Below are 23,549 nucleotides of genomic sequence, written 5' to 3'. Positions count from 1 at the left end.
AAATTCTCATAACTTCTTCATCCGATGTCCGTTTTCGCCCATCTTTTTCTCATTATGCTACTCTTAACGAGATCTTCGATTCTCATTCAGGTCATGTTGGCTAAAAACCGCTCGATCTAACATTCGAATTTCGGGTTGTACACTACTAATTCGAAACTGCGAAAAATCATAACTTCCTCATACAAAGTCATATTTAGGCGTTCCTTTTATCAACTCTCTTAGTTTAACATATTCTAAGACTTTCGTTTAGATTGCTAAGGCTAAATCTCGCTCTATCGTAAATTTACTATTTACGCTTCCCGGTGCCGTGTCGGTTCCGTCGCAAAACTTCGACGGGTCATAACTTCTTCGTTATAACTCGGATTTTGGTGTTCTTTATATGTACGGAAACCTTGTGACATATTCTAAAACTTGGTTAAGATTATTTATTCTAAATAATATTTTGTAGAAAAGTCATTTTTGACCCCTATTGCCTCTAAATTAACTAGCCCGGATCTACAGGCTTTACAACGACTAGGATACGATCCTCCCAGTCTTCCCTGGTGAATCAAATCCCACTCAGCGCCTGCGGCACAATTAGTCTGGCACCCCATCGTTGCGGCGATCGGTCAGAAAAGATAGTCTCCCGAGGGTAGCTATAAACAACCAGGTTGTGGTTAACCTAAATCCATTTGTCTTGCCACTTCTTCTTGGGCGCTTTCTGGTTAACAATGAACACATGAAAACCTCACCTATGGAAGAAGGTATGAATGCCAGATTTGGTGGAAGAGTTGATTTAGCCTTTGAAAGCCCAGAATTGAGGCAACAGTCCAAGGGCTCAACAAGCCAATTTGAAGCCCTTGATCTTGTTGTTGGTGTTAGGAGTCAGATCATCCATGGAGAAACCATATTTGTGCATGATCTCATTAAATAAATCAGTCATGGGTAGCCTCAGACCGACCTCGAAGATCAGAATGGGGACTCCGACCTTACCTTCCGATGGACGAGAGATGATCGTCCCTTCCTAGGATACTGCACTCCCTGTTAAGGAAAAAAATCCAAATTGGTCTTGCAAGGCATCAAACTCTCTTCGATTAGGCTTGATTCTAGTTAGTTGAGTCACCATTGTTCTCTGAGAGCAAGAGCAAAAAGAAAGAGTGGGTAATGGAAGGAAAGGTAGAATAAGTTGAAGTGTAAGAAGTGTAAAGAGTAAAATTGTCCTTGATAAGGGAAGTTTTAAATGTAAAGCAGGACATCAGGGCAATCTTTACCGAACACGAGTCTTGATCTAAGCTAGAAAACTCGGCTACACCAGGCTAAAGTGGCATCTACTAGCCTTGGGGGCTTGTTAATGTATCCCACTAGGAAAACATTAAAGATAATAAAACTACTATCTTTAGGACGACCTAGCTAACGGTCGTAAATTCTCTCTAGCGCCAGACCTGGGCCCTCTTCCTCATGCTAGGACCCTCATACTTGGTGCTCTCGCGCCCAGGTTTAATTCCTAACGAAAATCTTTGGTCTATAATAAGACAAAACACAATTGGTCTTTCCCATAGTGAAAAGTGTAGTGCCTAGAGTGTTGCCCTCTATTTAGTTTTCACCAATAGCAGACAACCACCGGTGGTGCACGATCCATTAATGGGGCTCCTTCACGTCCTGTTGGCTAAGACAGGAAAAAGGACACCATTAGGATCATGGGCAAGGAACAACATGTATAAAATGATCCTCTTTCTATAGAATAGAGATCACTTTCTCTCCATATCAAACCTTAATTACCTTTTTCTCAGACAAACACTAACTAGACTATTAGAGCTTCATCCAGGGAGCCACCGGAACCATCAAGTGATAGTGTTATGCCTAGAGCACTTATCACAACATTTAGGATGACTCATTTGTTATGTATATATAATATAGGACACTTGGTGTCATGATATGGTCGACTGGTAGGGTCATTCCTAATCATGACATGATATTGTTAGGTGTCATGATTGGTTTGTGTAAAGAGAGTATTGGTTAATCGTTGAGTAGATACCCTAGGGGTTGTATCTAGTTTAAGTTCGATAGTCTGATAGCTCTTGGTCTAAAGCCTTATTTTAATGTTCTTGTCATTTTGATACATTTTGGAGGAAGGATCATGGTGTGGTGATGCAATCAAGCCAGATCCAGTGATTGTGCAACTTTCTCTTTCGTTATGGATCTATGTAAGTATCCAAGACTCAATCTTTATGTTTCCTTTGTTTTGGATATAGAAGATAATCAAGTTACCAAATGTTATGTATGTAACTTTATCACTCTATGATGTCCCTAATGCATCAAATTTTTCAGATCTGAAAGTGGTTGATTTGATTGATGCCATTCATGGAGTTTTGACTCCATTCGTGCCATTTTGACCTATGTTTGGAGGAGGAAAAGCATTGGACATGCATGTGCATAAAGTTACAAATTTTATGGTCATTTATGATGCAAAGAAGCCTTCTGGAAAGTATTAGGAGTTGTCTTAACAGATTAAGCTCTTAATGAAAAAAAGATAGTTCTGGCAGAAATTGCATCCTGACCAAGGAGGGCCCATGACATGGTGGTGTACTGCAACTCGACTGATTTGTCCAAACTTGACCATGACATGGACAAGGGTTCGCTACGCCATGATGACCGTTGAACTAGTTGATAGTTGACTTTTGTTGACCGTTCGGTCACTTTTGACTAGTTTAACATTTGGTTAAGCCTAAAGAATTTAGAGTATTGATTAAGGTGTGATATTTATTGGTGTTGGTCGGTTCATGAGTTTGATCAGTACAAGGATTGAGAGTGTAGCGATGTTTCTTTGGTTATATGATTTTGGTGAGTCTTCTCACTATACAGTGTATCGCATTATGTAAGGGTTATAGTTGTTTTGTAATAAGTCAAAGTCTGTTTAATGTACCCTTCGTATGTTTTGTAATATATTTACTAAGATGTCTTTTATACGAAGCCTAATGTCTATGACTTAGTATTTTTGTATGCTTTCACGTCTACTATAAATAGGGACATTACTTAGAGTTATATAAGAGTCTTTTTACAGAACTTGTCTATTTTTCTCTCTGTAAAACAGTTGAAAGCATAATTGAACTGAAACCAGATTATATTTACTTCTTGTGTTCATATTACATTTTTGTTACTATGATTTATTTCATACTCGATTTATCACATCATCAATTGGTATTAGAGCAGGAATCATTACTGTGATCTGATTTTCAGTTGAATCTTTCGTTTTTTAGTCATAAAGTTTGACTCAAAAGTTTCCGCACTGTTAGATTCCAAAAGTCATCTCTGATCACAATTTTGATTTGATTATGCATTTGATTTGCATAATCGAGTGTTTGATTTTGAGTTTCTGATCAATTCATTCAATTATATTCAAATTTCTTCAAGTTTTCTGAAAATTCTTATTCGTACGATAATGGCAAACTTCAACATGAACATGATGACTTCTTTCTCTCATTTGTTAGGATCTTCTGCAAAGATTCCTATGTTGATTTCGGAGTATTATGACCAATGGGCTGATCGCAATGAGGATTATCTGAATGGTTTGGATGAAGAACTCTGGAGTTGTATCTTAGGATCTGCTCAACCTCCATTGAATATTCAAAACATCGAATCTTCAAATTCCACTTCTGCTGTTGATGAACAATCTATAAGGTTGAAGAAAAACGAAAAGCATTGTATGAGAGAATTGAGAGGTGCACTGCCTCCTTTGGTTTACAATTACGTACATGGTTGTAAAAGTGCAAAGGAAATCTGGAATACTCTCAAAGAGAAATATCAGGGAATCGAGAAGACTAAAATCAATTCAGTTAAGCAATGTCTTGTGGAACTGAAAGAATTCAGACAAAAGGAGAGTGAAACAATTGAAGTTTACTATGATCGCCTGAATGAGCTGATTTATCAGTGCAATCGATAAGGATCACGAGGTTTGCTATGGAATTTAATCTTACCTTCATTATGAGACTCCGTAAAGAATGGAGGAGTGTTAGCATGATGGTGAAGAATCAACAGAGTTTCGACACATCATCTCTAAATGATGTGTACAATCAACTGAAAACTCATGAAAGTGAGGTGAATAAAATGGCAGAAGAGTCGAAGCTCAGTCTAGGAGGACCACTAGCACTTGTGTCTAAAGTGTAAAAAAGAAGTAGTCGAAAAAGGTGATTCTGATGATGAAGATGGGTTTATCATGAACTCAGACTATGAGGCAATAGCTTTTTACTCAAACAACCGAGTTATTTTTTTTTCAAGAAACCGTTCAATCCAAAAGTGAAGCAAAATGAGGGAACAGGAAGTTTCATGAAAAAGAATGTTAGAGAGGAGAAAAAGAAGTTTGATAAGAATGATGGGAAGGTAGCTGCAGATAAGAATTAGAGGAAGGTGAAAGGAGATTCGGATGTGAATTGCCATTATTTCAAAGGAGCAAATCATCTAGCAAAAGATTGCATGCTTTGTAAGAAGGATGAAAAAAAGAACAAAGTGAAGGACGAAGCGTACTATGCTGATAGGGTAGAGGAAGTGAGAGCTAAGGCAAAGAGTATATCTTTGGTGGCTAGAGGTAAACGGGAGGATGATGGCACTTATTAAATCTGGTCTTCGGGCTCAGATAATGAAGAAATGCATAATCCTACACATGGTGCCATGTATGCGAAACTAGAGGAAGATTCGGACAAAGAGGTGATGGGTCGATGCTTCATGTCCAAATCTGCTGATAAGTCTCCAATGACAACTAAGGTATGTTCTATTCTTGAATATTTCAATATTCATTTGAGTGCATATAATTCTGAAATTGTTGCTTTTGATGATATTGTTGCTTACTTTGATTCACTTGTGGTGACTACTAGCAACGAAGTTAAGAAATTAAGCACACAGTTGTTAGAGACTCATAAGATGTTAGACTCGAAAATAACCAAAATAGAGCATTTAGAATTGCATATTACAAATATCATGTGTGATAGGGATTCTCTTACTAGTGATGTAAAACTTTTGTTAGCTCAACGTAATATTTACTGTAATTCTGCTAAACGACTTTACGGTAAATTGAGTACATTGCATCATTTGTGTGAAATTAGCAAGGAACAACATAGAAAATTGTTGCCTTTTCTAGCATATAAAAAAGAGAAGGTTGATAATATTTCGTATGATTGTGAGAAAAAATATTGCTGAGTTTGACAAAGTTCCTGATGATAGATATGCATATGGAATTGTCAAAATTGATGAATGTATTGATACAAATGAATTAGTTAACATTGTGAATGATGCTTTGACTAAATCTAAACAAATCAAAATTTTGAAAAAGACTGAGAATTCGACATCTGATTCTTATTCTAATTTTGCCGATATTGAAGATAATTCTGATAATATTAGTGAAATTAGTGATATTGAAGATGTTGATTGTTCTCAATTGTCTGTCAGTAATGTTACATCAAAATCTAAAGGAAAAGAAATATGTAAGGAGTCGAGTGTTAATATTGACACTGATAAACATTCAACTTTGAAAGTTTGTGATCCTGATTTTGTGGATATCCGAGATAATCAAATGAATAGCAGTGATGATGATCATAATGAAGATGATTCGTACAAAAAGGTCTCATCAAACAAAGATTCAAAAGAAACTGCAATTCCACAAATAGTTGTTGATCAAGTGTATGGGGATATAGTAAAATTCGACAAAGTGTTGTCAGAACAAGGTGCTCATTTTCTAGAAACGAATATTGTGGTGTATCCAAATTTCCAGTGCACTGATGATGTTATATTCCCGAATCAAGTATTTGTTACTACTCGAAATGTTGAGAATGTAAAACCGGAGTTCAAGAAATTAGTTGAAGAAGACAACAAGAAAACAACAGACGAATGATTCTTTGCCAATCAAAACACTATCGAAAACACATTAACAAAGAATTCGTATGTTTTTCAAAGACAAAAACATCAACGAAAGTGGGTTGAGATACAAAAAGTTGTGAAAGAAGTTACAAAAGAGGTTATTGTGGAGACTAAATCAGTTGTCAAATTAAATTCAAAATAATTTAAAGTACAAATTGACAAATTTTCAAAAGAAAATAAAATTTCAAAAAGACAAGCACGAAAGAAGATTTTTTTGGCAAACCATTGAGTCTCGAAAGAAATAAAATGGTTTGACATCGAAAACATCTGAAAACACAAAGACTCAATTTGTTAAGAATAAGTCTTCATATTCATCATCTTATTCAGACAAATAGAAAAATCCCGCTCAAAGAAATAAATCAAAGTCTGAACTCAATCCACAAAACAAGTTTTCAAAAGTTGCTAATAATTCTTCAAAGAAATTTCAAAATCAAAATGTTGGAAATCATTTTTCGTATTATCCACAACAAGGATTTTCTCAAATGTTTTCAAAATATATTTTCTCCAAATACAAATGATGAAAACAAGGTTCATGGTAAATATGATCAAATATTTCGTCCAAAATCCAATGTTTATTTCATTCCACAAAAACCAAATTTTCCAAATCCTTTGGTGAAACAACCCTTAAAAGTTTTTTACACAAAAGGGTTTTCTCGAGAGAAAAACATTTATCACTAGCTTGAAGGAAAAAGAAGAATGTATCAATCAAGGAAATACTCTCAACAACAAATTCAAGAAGCTTATGAGAAGTATGTGAATACTTCGTCAACTGAAAGCTCATCTTCAAAAGATTTGAATGTTTCAGCAAAGACTTGAAAACCGGTTTTGAAAGAAAAGAATGTTGAAACACAACCTAAGAAGACGAAGGCATATGTCAGTGACTATCCCAAACTAATGAAACTTATGTTTCGGTTCCTTTACCAAGTGATGTAGACTTAATTGATAGTCTCAAAACTGAAGTTCGTGAATGGGTTAAAAAATTTGCATTTCATTCTGTTTTTAAAAATAATTTCCAAGAACCCAAACAGCCTTAGGTAACTAAATTCTTTCATTGATCGCAGGTACTCTATGACGAGCAATATGATGAGAAATGATATATCGATAATGATTGCTCATGTCACATGACTTGTCGAAAGGAAAATTTAAGATATTTTCGAAGATTGAAAAATGTTGGAGTTGTGAAGGTCGGAAACAATCACAAATGTCAAGTCAAAGGCTACGACAAAGTCCCGAATGGACAATTCACTGTAAATCGTGTTGCTTATGTCGAAGGTCTTAAAAAGAATTTGATAAGTGTTTCACAACTTGTTGTGGGCACTGGTAATCAAGTTGTGTTTAACGAAGTAGGAAGTATTATCTCTAAGATTGAAACGAAAGAAATGTTTCTAAAATCAAAACGATATCGCGATATGTTTACTCATGATATCAAACCGATTGTTGGGAAACCTTCAATTTTTTTACTTTTGAAAGCTACATCTGATATTAGCTGGTTATGGCATCGGCGTTTATCACATTTAAATTTTCGAAATTTGAATAAGTTGGTAATTGATTATCTTGTTCGAGGCATACCAGTTTTAAAATTTGACAATGATACCTTATGTGCAGCTTGTGAACAAGGGAAACAACATAGAAAAGGACATCCAATTGTGATAGATTCGAAAATTATGGAACCGTTGGAACTTCTTCATATTGACCTTTGTGGACCATCAACTGTTAAAACTCTCAACAAGAAATGGTACAATGATTTTTATCGATTTACTTGGGTGTATTTTCTCTGGCTAAAATCTGAAGTCGCTCAAACAATGATTGATTTTATCAAGAAAATTGTGAAGAGTTTGAAAAAGAATATTCGAAAAACCAAAAGTGATAATGGCTCTGAGTTAAAAAATAATATGTTGGATTCGTACTTAATTGAGAAAGGAATTTCACATAACTTGTTGTCACCATATACACCATAACAAAATTGTGTAGTTGAACGCAGGAATAGGTCACTTTGTGAAGAAACCATAACAACGTTGATATATGTGAATTTTCCTTAATATTTTTAGGCTGAAATGGTGTCAACAACATGTTTTTCTCAGAATTGTTCTTTTATTCACCGACATTTCAATATCACTTCATATGAAATTATCAATAACCGGAAACCAATTCTTTCATGTATTTGGTTGTAGGTGCTTTATCATGAATCTTAAGGATAATCTTTCGAAATTTCAAGCTAAAGCTAACGAATGAATATTTTTGGGATATTCTTACAATTCGGTTGCATACGGAGTGTTAAATAAGCACACACAAAAAGTCGAAGAGACATTTAATCTTACTTTTGATGACTATTATGTCAAACGAGTTGACAAACTTTTCGAACAAAAGCTGATTATTAATGAATCCAATGATGGGTCTGAGATTGTGAGTTCATCTGATTTTGATTATGATTTAATTTTTGGTGTTCCTGACAGGGCTGTGAATGCTGAAGATCATGCCAATTATAATCACCAATCTGAATCTTCGAAGCATTTTGATGACTCGGAACCCACTCAAATTATTATTGATAGTAATTCAACATCAAATTCTCTAGGAATTGGCGAAAGTATGCATAATAATCCAGTGGAGGCGGATCACTTGGATTTGAATACTCTGATTGAGGGGGAGCATTCTTTCGAGGGGGAGAATAAGAGAATGAATGAGGATGTTGAGGGGGAGCAACAAAATCATAATGACAATGATACGATAAGTCTTAATCAAAATGATGAATTTCATGAAATAAATGATAATATTTCTATTGCAGCTTCAGATAATGAAAATTTATACGAAGATGCACATTTGGATTTTGATCCAGCATATTCACCATTGGAAAAATTGACAAGAAATCATCCAAAAGAACAAGTTATTGGGAATCCACAAGATGAATTTTTAGCAAGAGCTTAACTTCGTGCAAAGAATGAGGTAATGAATACTCATCAAGAATATTGTATGTTCAATGTTTTCATTTCGAAAATCGAACCAAAGATAGTTAATGATGCAATGGAACACTCTGATTGGGTTGTTGCAATGCAATCTGAATTGGCTGAGTTTGAATGAAACAAGGTTTGGACATTAATTCCTAGACATGAAAATGTTTCGATTGTCTAGTTAAAATGGATTTTCAAAAATAAAACTTACAAAGATAGAAACATTGTTCGAAATAAAGTCAGGCTTGTTGTAAAAGGTTGCTCACAACAATAAGGAATAAACTATGAAGAAACTTTTTCCCCTATCGCATGACTCGAGACTGTTCGTATATTTATGGCTTATGCAGCTCACAAAGATTTCGATGTCTATCAAATGGACGTGAAGTGTGCATTTTTCAATGGAGAACTTGAAGAAACTGTGTATGTGGAACAACCCCTAGGTTTTATTAACTAAGATCATCCTGATTATTCTTATATATTAGATAAGACAGTTTATGGGTTAAAACAAGCACCACGAGCCTGGTATGCAACTCTAAACTCTTTATTAAAATAGTCAAAATTTAAAGAAGGATCAGTGGACCTCACATTATTTCGAAAGAAAGTTGGGAATCATCTTATGCTTGTTCAAATTTATGTCGATGATATTATTTTTGGCTCTACTGACCCTGCTTTATCTAATGAATTCGAAAATTTGATGAAAAGCAAATTTGAGATGAGTATGATGGGAAAAATTAATAATTTTCTTGGTCTAAATATTCGTCAAAGCAGAGAAGGAATTTTTATGAATCAAGAAAAATATACGAAGAATCTGCTTGAAAAGTTTGGATTGACGAATAACACAAAATTACGAGTACCAATGACAATGGAAACAAGGCTTACACCTTCGTTAGATAAACCTGTTGTTGACTTAACTCTCTACAGAAGCATGATAGGTTCATTACTTTACCTCACATCAAGTCGACCTGATATTATGTTCTCTGTTTGTAATTGTGCTAGGCACCAGTCAAATCCACGAGAGCCATATCTCATGATAGTTATGAATATTTTTCGTTATCTCAAAGGCTCGATTTCTTTAGGATTGTGGTATCCTTCGAAAATAGGTTTCTTTATACAAGCTTTCTCAGATGCTGATTTGGGAGGTTGCAATATTGATCAAAAAAGCACGAGTGGAGGATGTCAATTACTTGATGGGAAATTGGTGAGCTGGCAATCGAAGAAGCAAACTTGTATTTCGATTTCCACCACAACAGCAAAATATGTTGCTGCTGTAGCTTGCACATCACAAATAATTTGGATTCAGAGTCAATTGCGTGATTATGCAATAAATATGAAGAAATTCCGTTATATTGTGATTCTCAAAGTGCAATTCGTATTTTTCATAATCCTATGCAACATTCAAAGACCAAGCATATTCCTCTTCGTTACCATTTCATAAAAGATCATGTGGAGGATGGTAATATCGAAGTGCATTTCGTGAAAACTACTTATCAATTGGCTGATATTTTCACAAAAGCATTAGATGAAAAATCATTATTGAAAATTTTAGGAGTACTTGGAATGGTCCAAGGGGAGTCTGTTTCGAAAGAATAGAGAAAATTGGATAGCTTTCAAATTCAAAGGTTACTGTTCATAGTCAACCCTTCGACACGCTTCCTTTTCGTAAAAAGGAGCTGAAATTTTCGTGTGTCTGGTACATACTCAGTATTTTCGTTAGTTTGTCTTTATTTTTGAAAATTTGAAAAACAAAAAAATATTTTCGTTTGTTTGTATTTCATTTCGAAAACTCAAAAATACCAAAAAGATTTTCAATTGTTTTAAGTACTTTCATTTTCGAAAAATCAAAAATACCAAAAAGATTTTTATTTGTTTCGTCTTTTTCATTTTTAGAAAAATTAACAACAATAAAAATATTCAGTTATTTGTAGTCTTTTTATAATAATCTATTGCAGATGTCTACCATAGTTCATGCTTGCAGTTCTAGGGTTGGGTAAATTTCAAAAACTTCGTATTAGTTAGGATGTCCCTAGAAGCATGCTGTTGCATGTCGACCCAAGTCTCTAATGACTCAATGTGTGATTAATGAAAATTTTCTTACGAAAATTTCTTCCCAAGTCAGGCTTGTATTCACATTAGTCACTTGAGCTACCTTACTCTTCTCAAATGAGTTAAGAGTATTCTGTTTGGTCTGAAAATAACAGAGGTAGAAGTTGTTTCTCAAACAATCTTTTTCATCCAAAAGTTCTTGCACGAGCACACACGAAGACATATGTCCAAGAGGTCTTTGATCAAACTCGTTGAAGACTTAGACATATCAAAACTCTGTGTTCATGATCTGACATCATGAGGCCGTCATGAAAGCGAAACCAAAAATTCTGACTTTGTAAGAAATTAATGGGGAACTTTGTTCCAAATTTTAATGAAACATTTGTTTCTATACCAATTTTCGAAACTCAAAATTATATTCATTTCTTATGAGTGATCTTAATCAAACTATCGAAACCCACGATGTTTGTTACCCAACAGGATCCAACACAAATATTTTTTCATGAATATGATTTTCGTGTGAGTTTTATTCGATTTCTATGTCACTTTCAAATTAATCCACAACATACTTGTGTTGGATTAGTGTCTAAGTCTATAACTATTTTGGTATGTACTTAACCAGATTATAAGCATGCTTCTTTTGAGTTGTCTTCACCATAGCAATATGTAGGATGAATTAAGGAGATAGAGGTTTAATTATCATTTATTAATATATTATAAGAATAATATATTAAAAGGAGAAATCATAATGTTTAATTAATATTAGTCAAGAGTTAATTAAGAATTAATCTTTTGTGGCTAAAAGAGATTAATTAAACTTAAGGGACTTATTATGTAATTATAAGATAATTACATAGATGGGCTAATGGACTCCATAGAAGTTGGAGTGGACAAATTCTATGGGGAAACCCATTAGAAATCGTCCAAGGCTTCCAAAGAGGGAGTTCATGGGATGCTTAGGGCTTAAACAGTCAGATTATGGTTTCCTAGCTGTAAACCCTAATAGCCATCATATATAAGGAACCCTTATGGCCTCAAAAACGTGGTGAATACTTTCTTTGTGGTTTCCAGCTGTTTTTGGTGCCTCCTTTCTCCTCCCTCTTCATCTAAGTTGTTTAGTGGTGTTTGTGACTCCATTAGAGGTGCAACACTTGAGGCACTAAGCTTTCTGAAGCCAAGGATTGATTGTTATTGCTATATAACAATCAAATGTAAGATCTATACCCCAATTTCAGTTATAGTTTATTAGATCTAGGGTTTATGGCTTTTGATAATCAATTGGATGTTCATTAGACAAACTAGATCCAAAGCTATTAGGGTTTTCATGTACACCATAGGGTTGATGTATTGCTCAAAACCTATCAGTGGTATCAGAGCCTAGGGTTGTTTGTTAGTGAATTTGATGCTTATTTGATCAAATTTCGGCTGAAAATCGAAATTTTTTAGTTTTTCAACTTGACTCGCCCAGTCACCTGGGTGACTCACCGAGTCCATAGTGAACTCAAAAAGTCCAAGCTGGACTCGACGAGTCAAAGGGTCAGATGGAGGATTTTTTGGGTTTCTTGCATATTTTTGCTGTGGGATAATTACCAAAACGTTTTTTATTGATAGAAATCGGATTTTTATGATATTGGGTTATTATCGTTGCCAAAATAAAAGATAATTTCATATTAATTGAATAATTACTTCCATATATGATTAAATTTAATTATTTGAATTATTTGGTGTATTATCTTGCAAGAAATCGGACTAGGTCAAAATTAGATAATTGCCTTATTTGAATTGTTGATCTTGAATGTTCTTGACAAAGTTTGAATAGTTTCAAATTACTCCATTTATTAAGTTTTATAGTTTAAATTTGAGCTTAAAATTTTTGTTTTTGAAATTTAAATAGTTAAACCTTAATGTTTTGAAATGTTTCAAAACTTTCCCTAAAGTTTTGAAATTTAAAATTTTGATTAATAGTTTAATTGTGTAATATTTAAATTCTAAAACCCTAGTATTTTGAAAAGTTCAAATTACACCCGCATGGTTTTGTTATGTTAATTAAAAGTTTAATTAAAAGGAGAAAGTTAATAAAACCATTTAGTATTTTAAAAGTGTAAAATACACCATATACTATATATGTAACATTGAAAGTCTAATATTATATATATATATATATATATATATATATATATATATATATATATATATATATATATAGATATATGAGTAAAGCGTCAGTCTTACCGTTAGTAGGCCTCATTCACAAAGTTGGTCTATAAGGGGTGTTTAAGGCAATTGCCTGTAAAATAGCGATTGAATGGGTATCCACTCTTACCCACCACACTCTTGACTAGTGGAGGGTCGTTAGCCGAACGGGTAGGATAGGACACAAACCTTCCATTATAAGTATAATGAAGTACAAAGTAACAACATATTCCCAAATCATAGTTACTTTAGGCAAAATGTGAAATTGTATGCTAATCCATGGAATTGCACTTCGTACCCTTGTCAAACATTAGTGGGGCATGTGTGGTTAACCGGAACACTAATTTGGGATTGACATTGGTGGCGAATGGTGGCTCGATGTTTATCATAGATCAATGGAGCGTGTGTGGCCAACTGGCATATTGATTAGGTGATAGTAGCGTTGAGTGCACCACATGATTCACATGGTTATTCACACCTTGTTTGTGATCATCGGCATCCCAGTCGCAAACTTGAAGGGATAATCGAGATTAAACACCCCATTGAAAATTTCAATGAATATCAAAAGATCTAGGAGTTTCAATTCATTTAAAACTTAAAATTCTTTTTCGTTTTTCACGATGGAAATTGGTAAATCGTCATTTACCTACCTTCAAATATTCTACAACTAGATTACGGCATCCTTCTTCTAGGTTGTAGAGTATTGTTTTGGATCCTAGCCTTAATAACTCATTTGGGTGTTTTATTAAGGACTCAATCAACTTAACTTGAATTTTCTCCCGTTTTGTAGATGTGTGAATCTTACAATGGTCTTCCCAAATCCTTTGGAACAAGCTTTCCAAATGAAGATGATGTTCCAAGATACAATCAAGGAAATGAAAGTCATGCTTCACTTCCTCCACCTCCTCCAATTGTTCTCCCTGACCCACAAGTTCGAAGGCTTGAAAAATTCAAGCTAAATCAAGCCCTTTTGGAAAGTAAACACGAAGATGGGAAACCTGTGTGTACACACATCTTAGAGATGAAGTCACACATTGAAAGGTTAAGGATGTTGGGTGTCGAGATTTCAGGTGAGTTGGATGTTGACTGGGTTCTTCAGTCGCTTCCTGAATCATATAGTGAGTTCGTAAGAGAGTACTATATGATGGAACACGATGTGACCCTCATTGATCTCACCTATTTGCTTATAGCTGCTGAATCAGCAATGATTTGGTGTGCTGGTAAAGCAAATTTGTCTAGTGAATCAAACTCCCAAACTTCAATGGATACTGGTAACATTGGAAGTCCAGAAAGGACTAAGTATGAGATTGTCCCATGTGTTGTGCCAAAGGAGTCCATTTGATTTTATTTCCAAGAGAAGGGGCATAGGAGATGAAGCTGCCCAAACTACCTGAGAGGTCTAAGAGATGGGAGAGTCAAGGCGTATGGCTCTACTTCAGGTAAAATCCATTATCTAGGCCATTTGAGTTCCTATTCTAGATTCTTAATTCATGATGTGATAAGATTACATTTTGATGTATTGTAGAATTGAAGAAAAGAGAGGAAGCTTAAGGGAAGAAGTGAGCTAAATCTAACCGTGAAGAAAAATGGATTTCAATCACATTGTTTGAAGATTAGATTTTTGAGCTACTACTTGGAGTTAGAATAGATTGCTTAGGAATATGTAATAACATAGTTTTTCAGTTGAATTGCATTGTAAGAATAAAGCTTTTCCACAATAAAATAAAATTTCCTTTTTTTGTCTTATTTATTTATCCTTGCAATGGCATGTATGAAAAAATTGATGTTTGAATGTTTCTACTATTAGCAATAATGGATTTGATTCTTAATTATGTTATTTGTGGAAATGTCGAGGATTTACCAAATAAGGAGTTTATCATCACCCAAGTTTCAATTGGACAAAAACTTGGAATCATGCAACCTGCATTGTGTGATGAATTTTCATATTTGGAAATTAGACTAATTCCTTGACAAAGAGTCAAGTGAAGGGCTAGGGATCAGGTACACTTGGTTGTGCACTGATCAAGTCCACCACAAAGAGAGATAGAGTATTCTTCATGATTTACTAAAGTTTAGTAAATATGATTATACTCATAAGATTAAGTGTAATTCTGAGTTGATTGAAAAGGTTTCAATAAATAGAAGAACGAATAAGAAGAATCAAGTATGCAGAAAGATAAAAGTTTCTCTATTCTAAGAAGAAAGGAGAGTACCTTTTATTGTGTTTTATGATAGGTCTTAATGATTAAGAACCATGTCTCAATTGATCCTCTAAGTGAGTCTTAGTGCAATTGCATGTATAAGAATAGGAATCGAGAATTGTAGAAATGGTTAAATCAAGAAGTCAATCATACTTTGTTCCAATATCGAGTCTTAGAGTCATACTCCAAGATTGTGAATTGAGTGACACATCTTTAGTAGCTTTATAACACTCATCAAATGTGTTTGAAAAGTTTTCTTATTCTTGCACATTTGAAAATTGGTAAGTTGTGATGTCTTGGATAAGATAAAGACAAACTAGGACCAATTTTGTGAAGTGTTTTGTCTTGATAAAAGCTACACTAACTTTTGAATATTTGTTTGTCAAGAAAAGTTCCTTGACAAGAGAATCTTATATGTCAAGGAGTCAGTGGGAGCCTTAATGATCTTGAAGGGTTTCAAAAATAGATCAGGAATAAACCTAGTTGATCATCACTAGCACGTGACTTGAGGTTTATAACTTGTCATACTCTTATTTATGTGCCATTCCAGTTGAGTTAACTGTGTATGTGAGTTCTATAAGTTCTTATTTTAATGCATAAAGGCAAGCACCCTGATCAATGGAAAGTACATTGATAAGGTAAGGGTGAGCTGCTTAACAACCTGGAAGCAATGGTGGGTATTCGTGCAGCCATAAGGCGATAAATCAAGATTAAACAAGTTCAATCCATATGAGTTTGATTTGTCACAAACATTGTCTTATGATTGTTTTCATGCCAAATTTACATGGATAGGAACACATATGCTTTAAAATCTAAGTGTCATAAGATTTATGTCCTTCATGAAAATGACTGTGAGGAAATGCTTTCACTAAGAGAGATTTTAAGGAGATAGAAGTTGTGTAAATTGTATTCTCAAATTCGATTATTATTACGACATCCCTCTTCATAGTTCAAATTGTGAGATTTGGCAATTAGTCTGAAAATTTGGGACTTAGTAACATAAGTTTTGAATTTGTTTAGACACACATGTAAGTTTTCTAAGACAAAGGTGTATGAGTTTAAGAAGCTTAGATAAAGGCTTATCAAAGCATCAAGTATTAGAAATATGAACTTAAGGAATTCAATAAGCATTGTCTCCTGGGAGTTCAATTGTTTTCTGAATACATGTCAAAGCTAGTGGGAGCATAAGTGTTATGCTAATAAGGAAATCATCATTGTGTGAGTGGGAGCATGATTATTATTTTAAGTATTGCAAGTTAGCAATATTAGTTATAGAAAAAAAAAGATTCAATTTGCAAAGTCGCAAGGGTTGAAAAGTTGTTTTGCTATAATTAAAGGAGAGAATATTATACTTAATTTCAAATCTAAAGGATTAGATTGTGGAATTTGAATCAAGTTTAGTCAAATATATATGAATGTTGTGTTTGAATTGTTCAACATGAGGAAATTCTATATAAGGAAAGGATAATTTCATTCTCAAAATTTGGTTATGATTACGGCATTCCTTTTCATAATCAAAATTATGAGAACATGACAATTAGAAATATTATAGCAAAGATCGATAAAGTATCACGTCTTTATGTAAGACATTATGAATCATGTCCCATACGCTTCAGGTATAGGATCGATTGCATATGCTATAATGTTTGATTGTTCTAATTTTTTTTCCAAATGCTTAGCGCATTAAGAGGGAAAAGGGACTAGAACGGTTTTTGACTAAAATAATTAAACAACTATCAAAAGACCATCTAAGATTCCCCAAGGATTTGCTGCTTGTGAGTAGCTGGAAGTATATTGTTGGGTGGACCATATCGACATTATTGTGAATAGATAAGATTCTATTAAGAATGAGTTGTCATATGGAAAATATGGAAATGTTTCCATATTGGGAGTTGGAAATTAAGAAATTATGTCAAGAATAGAAAATTTTATGCAAAAAGGATGTTCAAAGGAATGTACTTTGAGTGAGAGACATCACGTCTATAGAATTGTTTTGTAACAATTTCTGATAGAGAACCTTGTGATTTCATTGGCCAAGTCTTTGTGACTTTTGTACTATGACTTTACAAAAGGATCGTTGTAATAAATGTTAGAATCTAACATATTCTAATAGCGGTAAGAAATTTGTATTCTTACACTAATGATAAGGATAAGGAATTGTGAAATGATCATCATTGAAAAAGTTTTCACTTAATCTATTTCACAATGTATGGACCATAGGTAAACCTAGTGTGCATGCTCGGAGCATGGGACAACTATTGTTGTAATTCAAGTAATAAGTTGATTAGCTGAAACATTAAAAAATTAATAATGAGTAATCAATATGGTGTTTAAATAAAAGTGTTTTATTTACACTCAAAAGTTTTGGGGCCATATAGGATTAAGTATTATTGTGTTTCAATTTTTCATGTTTTAACTTCCAGAATAACTGGGTTATTCGAACCTCCACCATCGTTCATACGTTGGAAGTAGGTATGAAGCAACACTATCATGAAGAGTATGTAGTTTGTCTAAAAGTTTAGACATAACACAAGTTTGCTGCAGAGTTCATGAGTTCTTTGATAAGATTAGAGTATTGGATTAAACCCACGCTCACAAGAATCACTTCATGGATTTTATCACGAGTGATTGTGAGACGATAATATTGTATATTCTTGAAACCAAGACGTGTGAGTTTTTTTTTTTTTTTTGGAAAGGGATCTTCCCTAACGAGGGTTTCCGGGCCAGCTTTCGCGCACCGACTAATCCCCCGCTGCAAACATAAAGCTTTGCTTCATGCCCTGGAGTCACTGCAGGCGAACCTCCATGGCCACAAGGGCTGAGTGGTGCCAGGATTTGAACATGGGTCAATAGGTTATCCACCATATCTTCCACATGCCTTACCAAGTCACCACAACCCAAGTGGTTACGTGTGAGTTGTTATTTGCTGGTCGGTTGCGCATTGATGATAAGTAAACGCACCAGTAACTTGGTGTTATAAAACTTATTGTTGTGTGTGATTTGATGAGTAAGTGCAAGCGAGCATTTGAGTCGAGGTTTATCCATTCGTTTTACTCAAAGTGGGATAAAAGCGATATATGTGGGCCCCTCGATGATTTAGTGATGACACCTAAGCGCTTGCCTAAGCCAGGACTAAGTTGATGTGTTCAATTGTAGTCTGCTGTCAGTCATCATAATTCGGAATTCGGGAAACAGTATAGAGAGAATGATTAAAATTCATGTCTTGTGTCTATACGATATCTTGAGAATGGAGGAATATATGATCCCTTATCTAAAGGGCACGCGTATTTGATAAGATCAGAGTTGACAACGGCTTTTGAAAGCTACAATTGCTGATCAGGTTCTGAAGTCATGCAAAATAGTTATTAGACTTATCCAAGTGGGAGACAGTTGGATTGGTGTCTAAGTCCATAACTATTTAAGTATGTACTTGACCTGATTATGAGCATGGTCCTTTTGGGTTGCCTTCACCATAGGAATATGTAGGATGAATTAAGGAGAGAGAGGTTTAATTGTGATTTATTAATATATTATAAGAATAATATATTAAAGGAGAAATCATAATGTTTAATTAATATTAGTCAAGATTTAATTAAGAATTAATTTTTTTTTTGGCTAAAAGAGATTAATTAAACTTAAGGGACCTATTATGTAATTATAAGATAATTACATAGATGGGCTAATGGACTCTATAGAAGTTGGAGTGGATGAATTCTATGGGGAAACCCATTAGAAATCGTCCAAGTCTTCTAAAGAGGGAGTCCATGGGCTGCTTAGGGCTTAAGCAGTCAAATTAGGGTTTCCTAGCTGTAAACCCTAATAGCCAGCATATATAAGGAACCCTTATGGCCCAAAAAACGTGGTGAATACTTTCTTTTGGGTTTCCAGCCGTTTTTGGTGCCTCCTTTCTCCTCCCTCTTCATCCAAGTTGTTTAGTGGTGTTTGTGACTCCATTAGAGGTGCAACACTTGAGGCACTAAGCTTTCTGAAACCAAGGATTGATTGTTATTGCTATATAACAATCAAAGGTAATATCTAAACTGTAACGACCCAAAATTTAAGACCAAAAATTTCTTTAATAAATCATTACTTAAAGTAACATCATCATTCCAAAACATAATATGAGTATAAGTTTTCAAAACATATGTTCGTTATCAGAGTAAACATTCCCAGGCTGTCTAATCTATGGTGTGTGCCATGCGATCACCCCGAGCTCTTTCCTCCACTACCGGAAGTACCTGAAACCAAAACTGAAAACCGTAAGCACGAAGCATAGTCAGTTCCCCACCCTACCACATACCATGCATAACCACATACTGCACATACTGGGCCACGCCCCCTATCTTGGGCCTCGCCCCCTACCTCGGGCCTCGCCCGCTACAACGGCCCCGCCGCTCCAGGCCCCGTCTGGCTTTGAGCCCCGCTCGGATACAGATCTGTTTTAGTTAGGCCTCGCATGTCACAGGGCCTCGCCCGTCAACAAATAATAACACATAAACATTTCATAACACATAACTAACACATGCAACTGGTTCTGTCCTAAGGCCTCGCCTTTCCTGGGCCTCGCCCATGTCCTGCTACTGAGGAGTCATGGAACCCCATCCATGCTCCTAATGGTAGTGAGGTACGGGCCTAGCCCACTCTCACTCCTGTTCTAATTCGGGCCTCGCCCCTAATCTGCTACTAGTGAGATATGGAACCCCATCCACACTCTGCTATTGGTGAGATACGGGACCTCGCCCACACTCACCTCCCTACCAGGTACATACATGTATCACACAGACAACAAGTATAAACTATCATATATAAACAATTCCTTGGGCGCCCGCCCGCTATTACTGGACCTCATACTGCAAACAATGCTAGCATACTGTGCCTAGGGCTAACCCCCAGGTCTTCTACTCATAACTACATGGGCCGGCTTTGTAGCCTTAGACCCATTCACATAAAGGGAAACTCACCTGAACTGGCTGAACTTGCTGATGATCTCACTAGCTGCTTCCCGACAACTCACGGAACTCCTGCTCCCCTTGCTCCCCGAACTACCAATATCAATGCAACACTGAGTCTAACTGACCCCCGAAAGACAATCAAGTCCACCCTGGTCCAAAGTCAAAGTCCTGGTCAAAGTCAACCTTCTAGGTCAACCCTACTCGCCGAGTCACCCTACTAACTCGCCGAGTTCAAAATGATCAGATTCCTTTCATTCGCGACTCGACTCACCGAGTCAGTCCATGACTCGCCGAGTCTACCGATTTCTGAGTCCAGACCTGTTCAACTCACTGAGTCTCCACCCGACTCACTGATTCGAGTCATAACTCGAAGGGTTTGGGGTTTCGCGACCTGACTCGCCGAGTCCAAGAACAGACTCGCCGAGTCCAAGGCAATCTTCATACGACTCGACGAGTTGTTCATCCCACTCGTCGAGTTTCTCCAAAACTTCATGCTACTCGCCGAGTCCACTCAAAGGACTCGTCGAGTCCCTTCAGATCTCCTTACATGCAGAGGATTTTTGAGTCATGCATGGACTCCAAACTATAGATCCACCCTTCCCAAGCCTATTCCACACGTAAAGTTGCAAACTTTACGTGTGGAGAAGGAGATGTAGGCAAGATACGCCATTAACTAGGGTGTAGGGCCAAGGGACTTCAAAATCGACTCAATGGCTGATACTTTATGCTTCTCCAGGCCCTAAAACACTTGAATCTGAAGTAGCAACTCCAGATCCGACTTCTAACCCAAAATAATAACATTATGGCAAAAGAGCCCCAACAACCACACATAGATCTAGGTGCAAAAAGGGTCCAGGAACTAGTTTACTACCTCCAAGTGCTCAGAATAAACTCACAATCCCAGATCTATAGCTCCTTCTTGCTCCTCCAAGTTCCTTCTTCCTTTTCCAAGCTTTAATGCACCTTCCAAGGCTCAACTAGGAGATATGACGGCTAGGGTTTGATATCCAGGGCTAAAGAGGCAGTAAGGAACCCTAGGAAGAAGATTAAGACATTTATATAGGCCCCAAGTCCCAAATTTAGGGTTTTCCAAGCACAGACCAGACTCGCCGAGTCACCTTGACCGACTCGCCGAGTCGGTCGCTTACACCTCGACCCGGATCCCGCTCGGACTCGTCGAGTCCCTTAAATTAGGGCTTTTCTTTCCTTTCTTGGCCTTTGAAACTTTGGGTGTTACATAAACCCTAATTTTAGTTATAGATTATTAGATCTAGGGTTTATGGCTTTGGAAAATCAATTATATGTTCATTAGACAAACTAGATCCAAAGCTATTAAATTTTCATGTACACCATAGGATTGATGTATTGCTCAAAACTCATCAACTTGTCACCGACTACACTAGTCAAACAAGTGATTTTTGTTGCATTTACTCACCTTATGTTAAGGATGATATGTAACGAAATTATGTAAACCACCTACGAATCCTTGTAAAAGAAGCCCTTTGAAACTTCTCTATAAGTTTTCGATTGTAATTCACGGGATACCACACAAGCAGTTGATTATATCTCTTGATAATTAACGAAGTAACCTTTGCTCGGGGTTTAACTGCTTTTGTGGTAAAAAATTTTGGACATCAAAAATCCAAAGTTTTTTTTTATTTGATTCTTACTTTCTTTCTTTGGCACAGTGCACTCACGAAATCCTTGAGGTTCTGAGTAATACCAACTCAGGTTGATGATTTCGAACGTTTGACACATGACTTCGCTTTTCATCCCAAAAGTGAAAGATTGTTACTTCCACCCGAAGGTTGGTGATGGTTACAATTCTATTGGATGACTCAATACAAGTTGTTGGATGTGACTTCTTGTATTCTTTCCGGTTTTCAAGGAGAAGTGACAATTACTTTTTCACGCATTGCTACTTTATCGGTATAGTAGTGTGATTTTCAAGGTGCCACATTGGATTTCATTTAATGCACATCCCGCTTCAAATTCAAATTCCAAGGTTACATATAAAAGGGGATTCAAGGATTCTTTATCAGTTTACGCTTTCAAAAGAAATTCCCAAATTGTTAAAGATTTCTTTGAGTGTTCATCAAACCTTCAAACCCTAATAATCATGGCTGCTCCTGCTGATGTTAGTGTTCCATCACAAACCACTGAAGAGGTTACTTCCCATCCGATCATGAAGATTCAAAGCACAAACTATCAGGTTGAGGAGGATGAATCTCTTTATCCAGAAGAATTACAGATGTTGATCGTTTCCTTGAAGAGTTCTGTGTAATCTTGGGCCATGTTCAGCTCGTTTGATATTCCTCTTTCTTAGCTTTCACAAGCAGGATCTACTACAACATATTCTAAAGCCCTTGATGTAATCACATTCAATCTAGTGAATGACAAGAAGGTTCAATGGTCCAAGAAACTTTTTTTTCTTCAAATTATTGAAATTCCAAACGTTCCACCGTATACTGATCTATCTTTTACACAAGTTATCCACATGTTTAATGAGATGGGTCATCAACCCCAACTCACTAACATCAGTGATTTCAAGAAATTAGGTCTTCCAACTATTTTGAATTTTCTCTTCGGTATTTTTCTACGATGTTTGACAGGTCGTAGTGTCGGACTAGATAAGAGGAGAATGGAGGTGTATGCCATGGTTGTTGGACTGTACTATGATCTTCCGATGAAATACTCTACACAACTTTGGAAGGAGTTTCAAAAGAGAGTTGAAAACACTAAATTTGTTCAAGGGATTTCGTACGCGAGGTACTGGAGTCTGATCCTTCGTTATTTTTATGATAAAGAAGGGATTGAGATGCCTGCTGATGAACAACGGGTTGAATTCTTAAAATATAACTTTCCAAAATAGGCTAAGGATGATGCTGGGGAATTTCCAAACATTACACGAATTCTTGATGCAATGTTAAAGCGTGTTGATCCAACCAATTCTATGTTAGTGGCATATACGAAGACTATTGATCCTAGCATTAAAACTTGGAAGTTATTGGCAAGTGCAGATGTTGGTCCTTCGAAGAATTCACGACGTTCTAAGAAGGATTCACATGCTACTCCTGAAAAACTTGTTCAAGAATCAAAACCAACGAAGTCTTCAAAGAAACAGACGAAGCCAGAAGAACATGTTTCAACTGTTTTGATCGAGTCAGCAGAGCCAGTTATTGATGAACCAGCTAAGGTTACTATTCCATCAAAGTTTGGTGGCTTTCAAAGACTTAAGAAGCAGTCTAGTAGTTCACGAAAATCTCCAACTTCATATGTGGTTAGAAAACACCACATTACTCATCAGGGAGTTCTTGTTCGTGAAGTTC

Source organism: Lactuca saligna, chromosome 5, assembly GCF_052625555.1.
Source record: "Lactuca saligna cultivar CGN05327 chromosome 5, ASM5262555v1, whole genome shotgun sequence".
In the NCBI taxonomy this organism is placed as follows: Eukaryota; Viridiplantae; Streptophyta; class Magnoliopsida; order Asterales; family Asteraceae; genus Lactuca; species Lactuca saligna.
The sequence above is the reverse complement of the archived record's forward strand: the minus strand, read 5'-3'. Positions refer to the sequence as shown.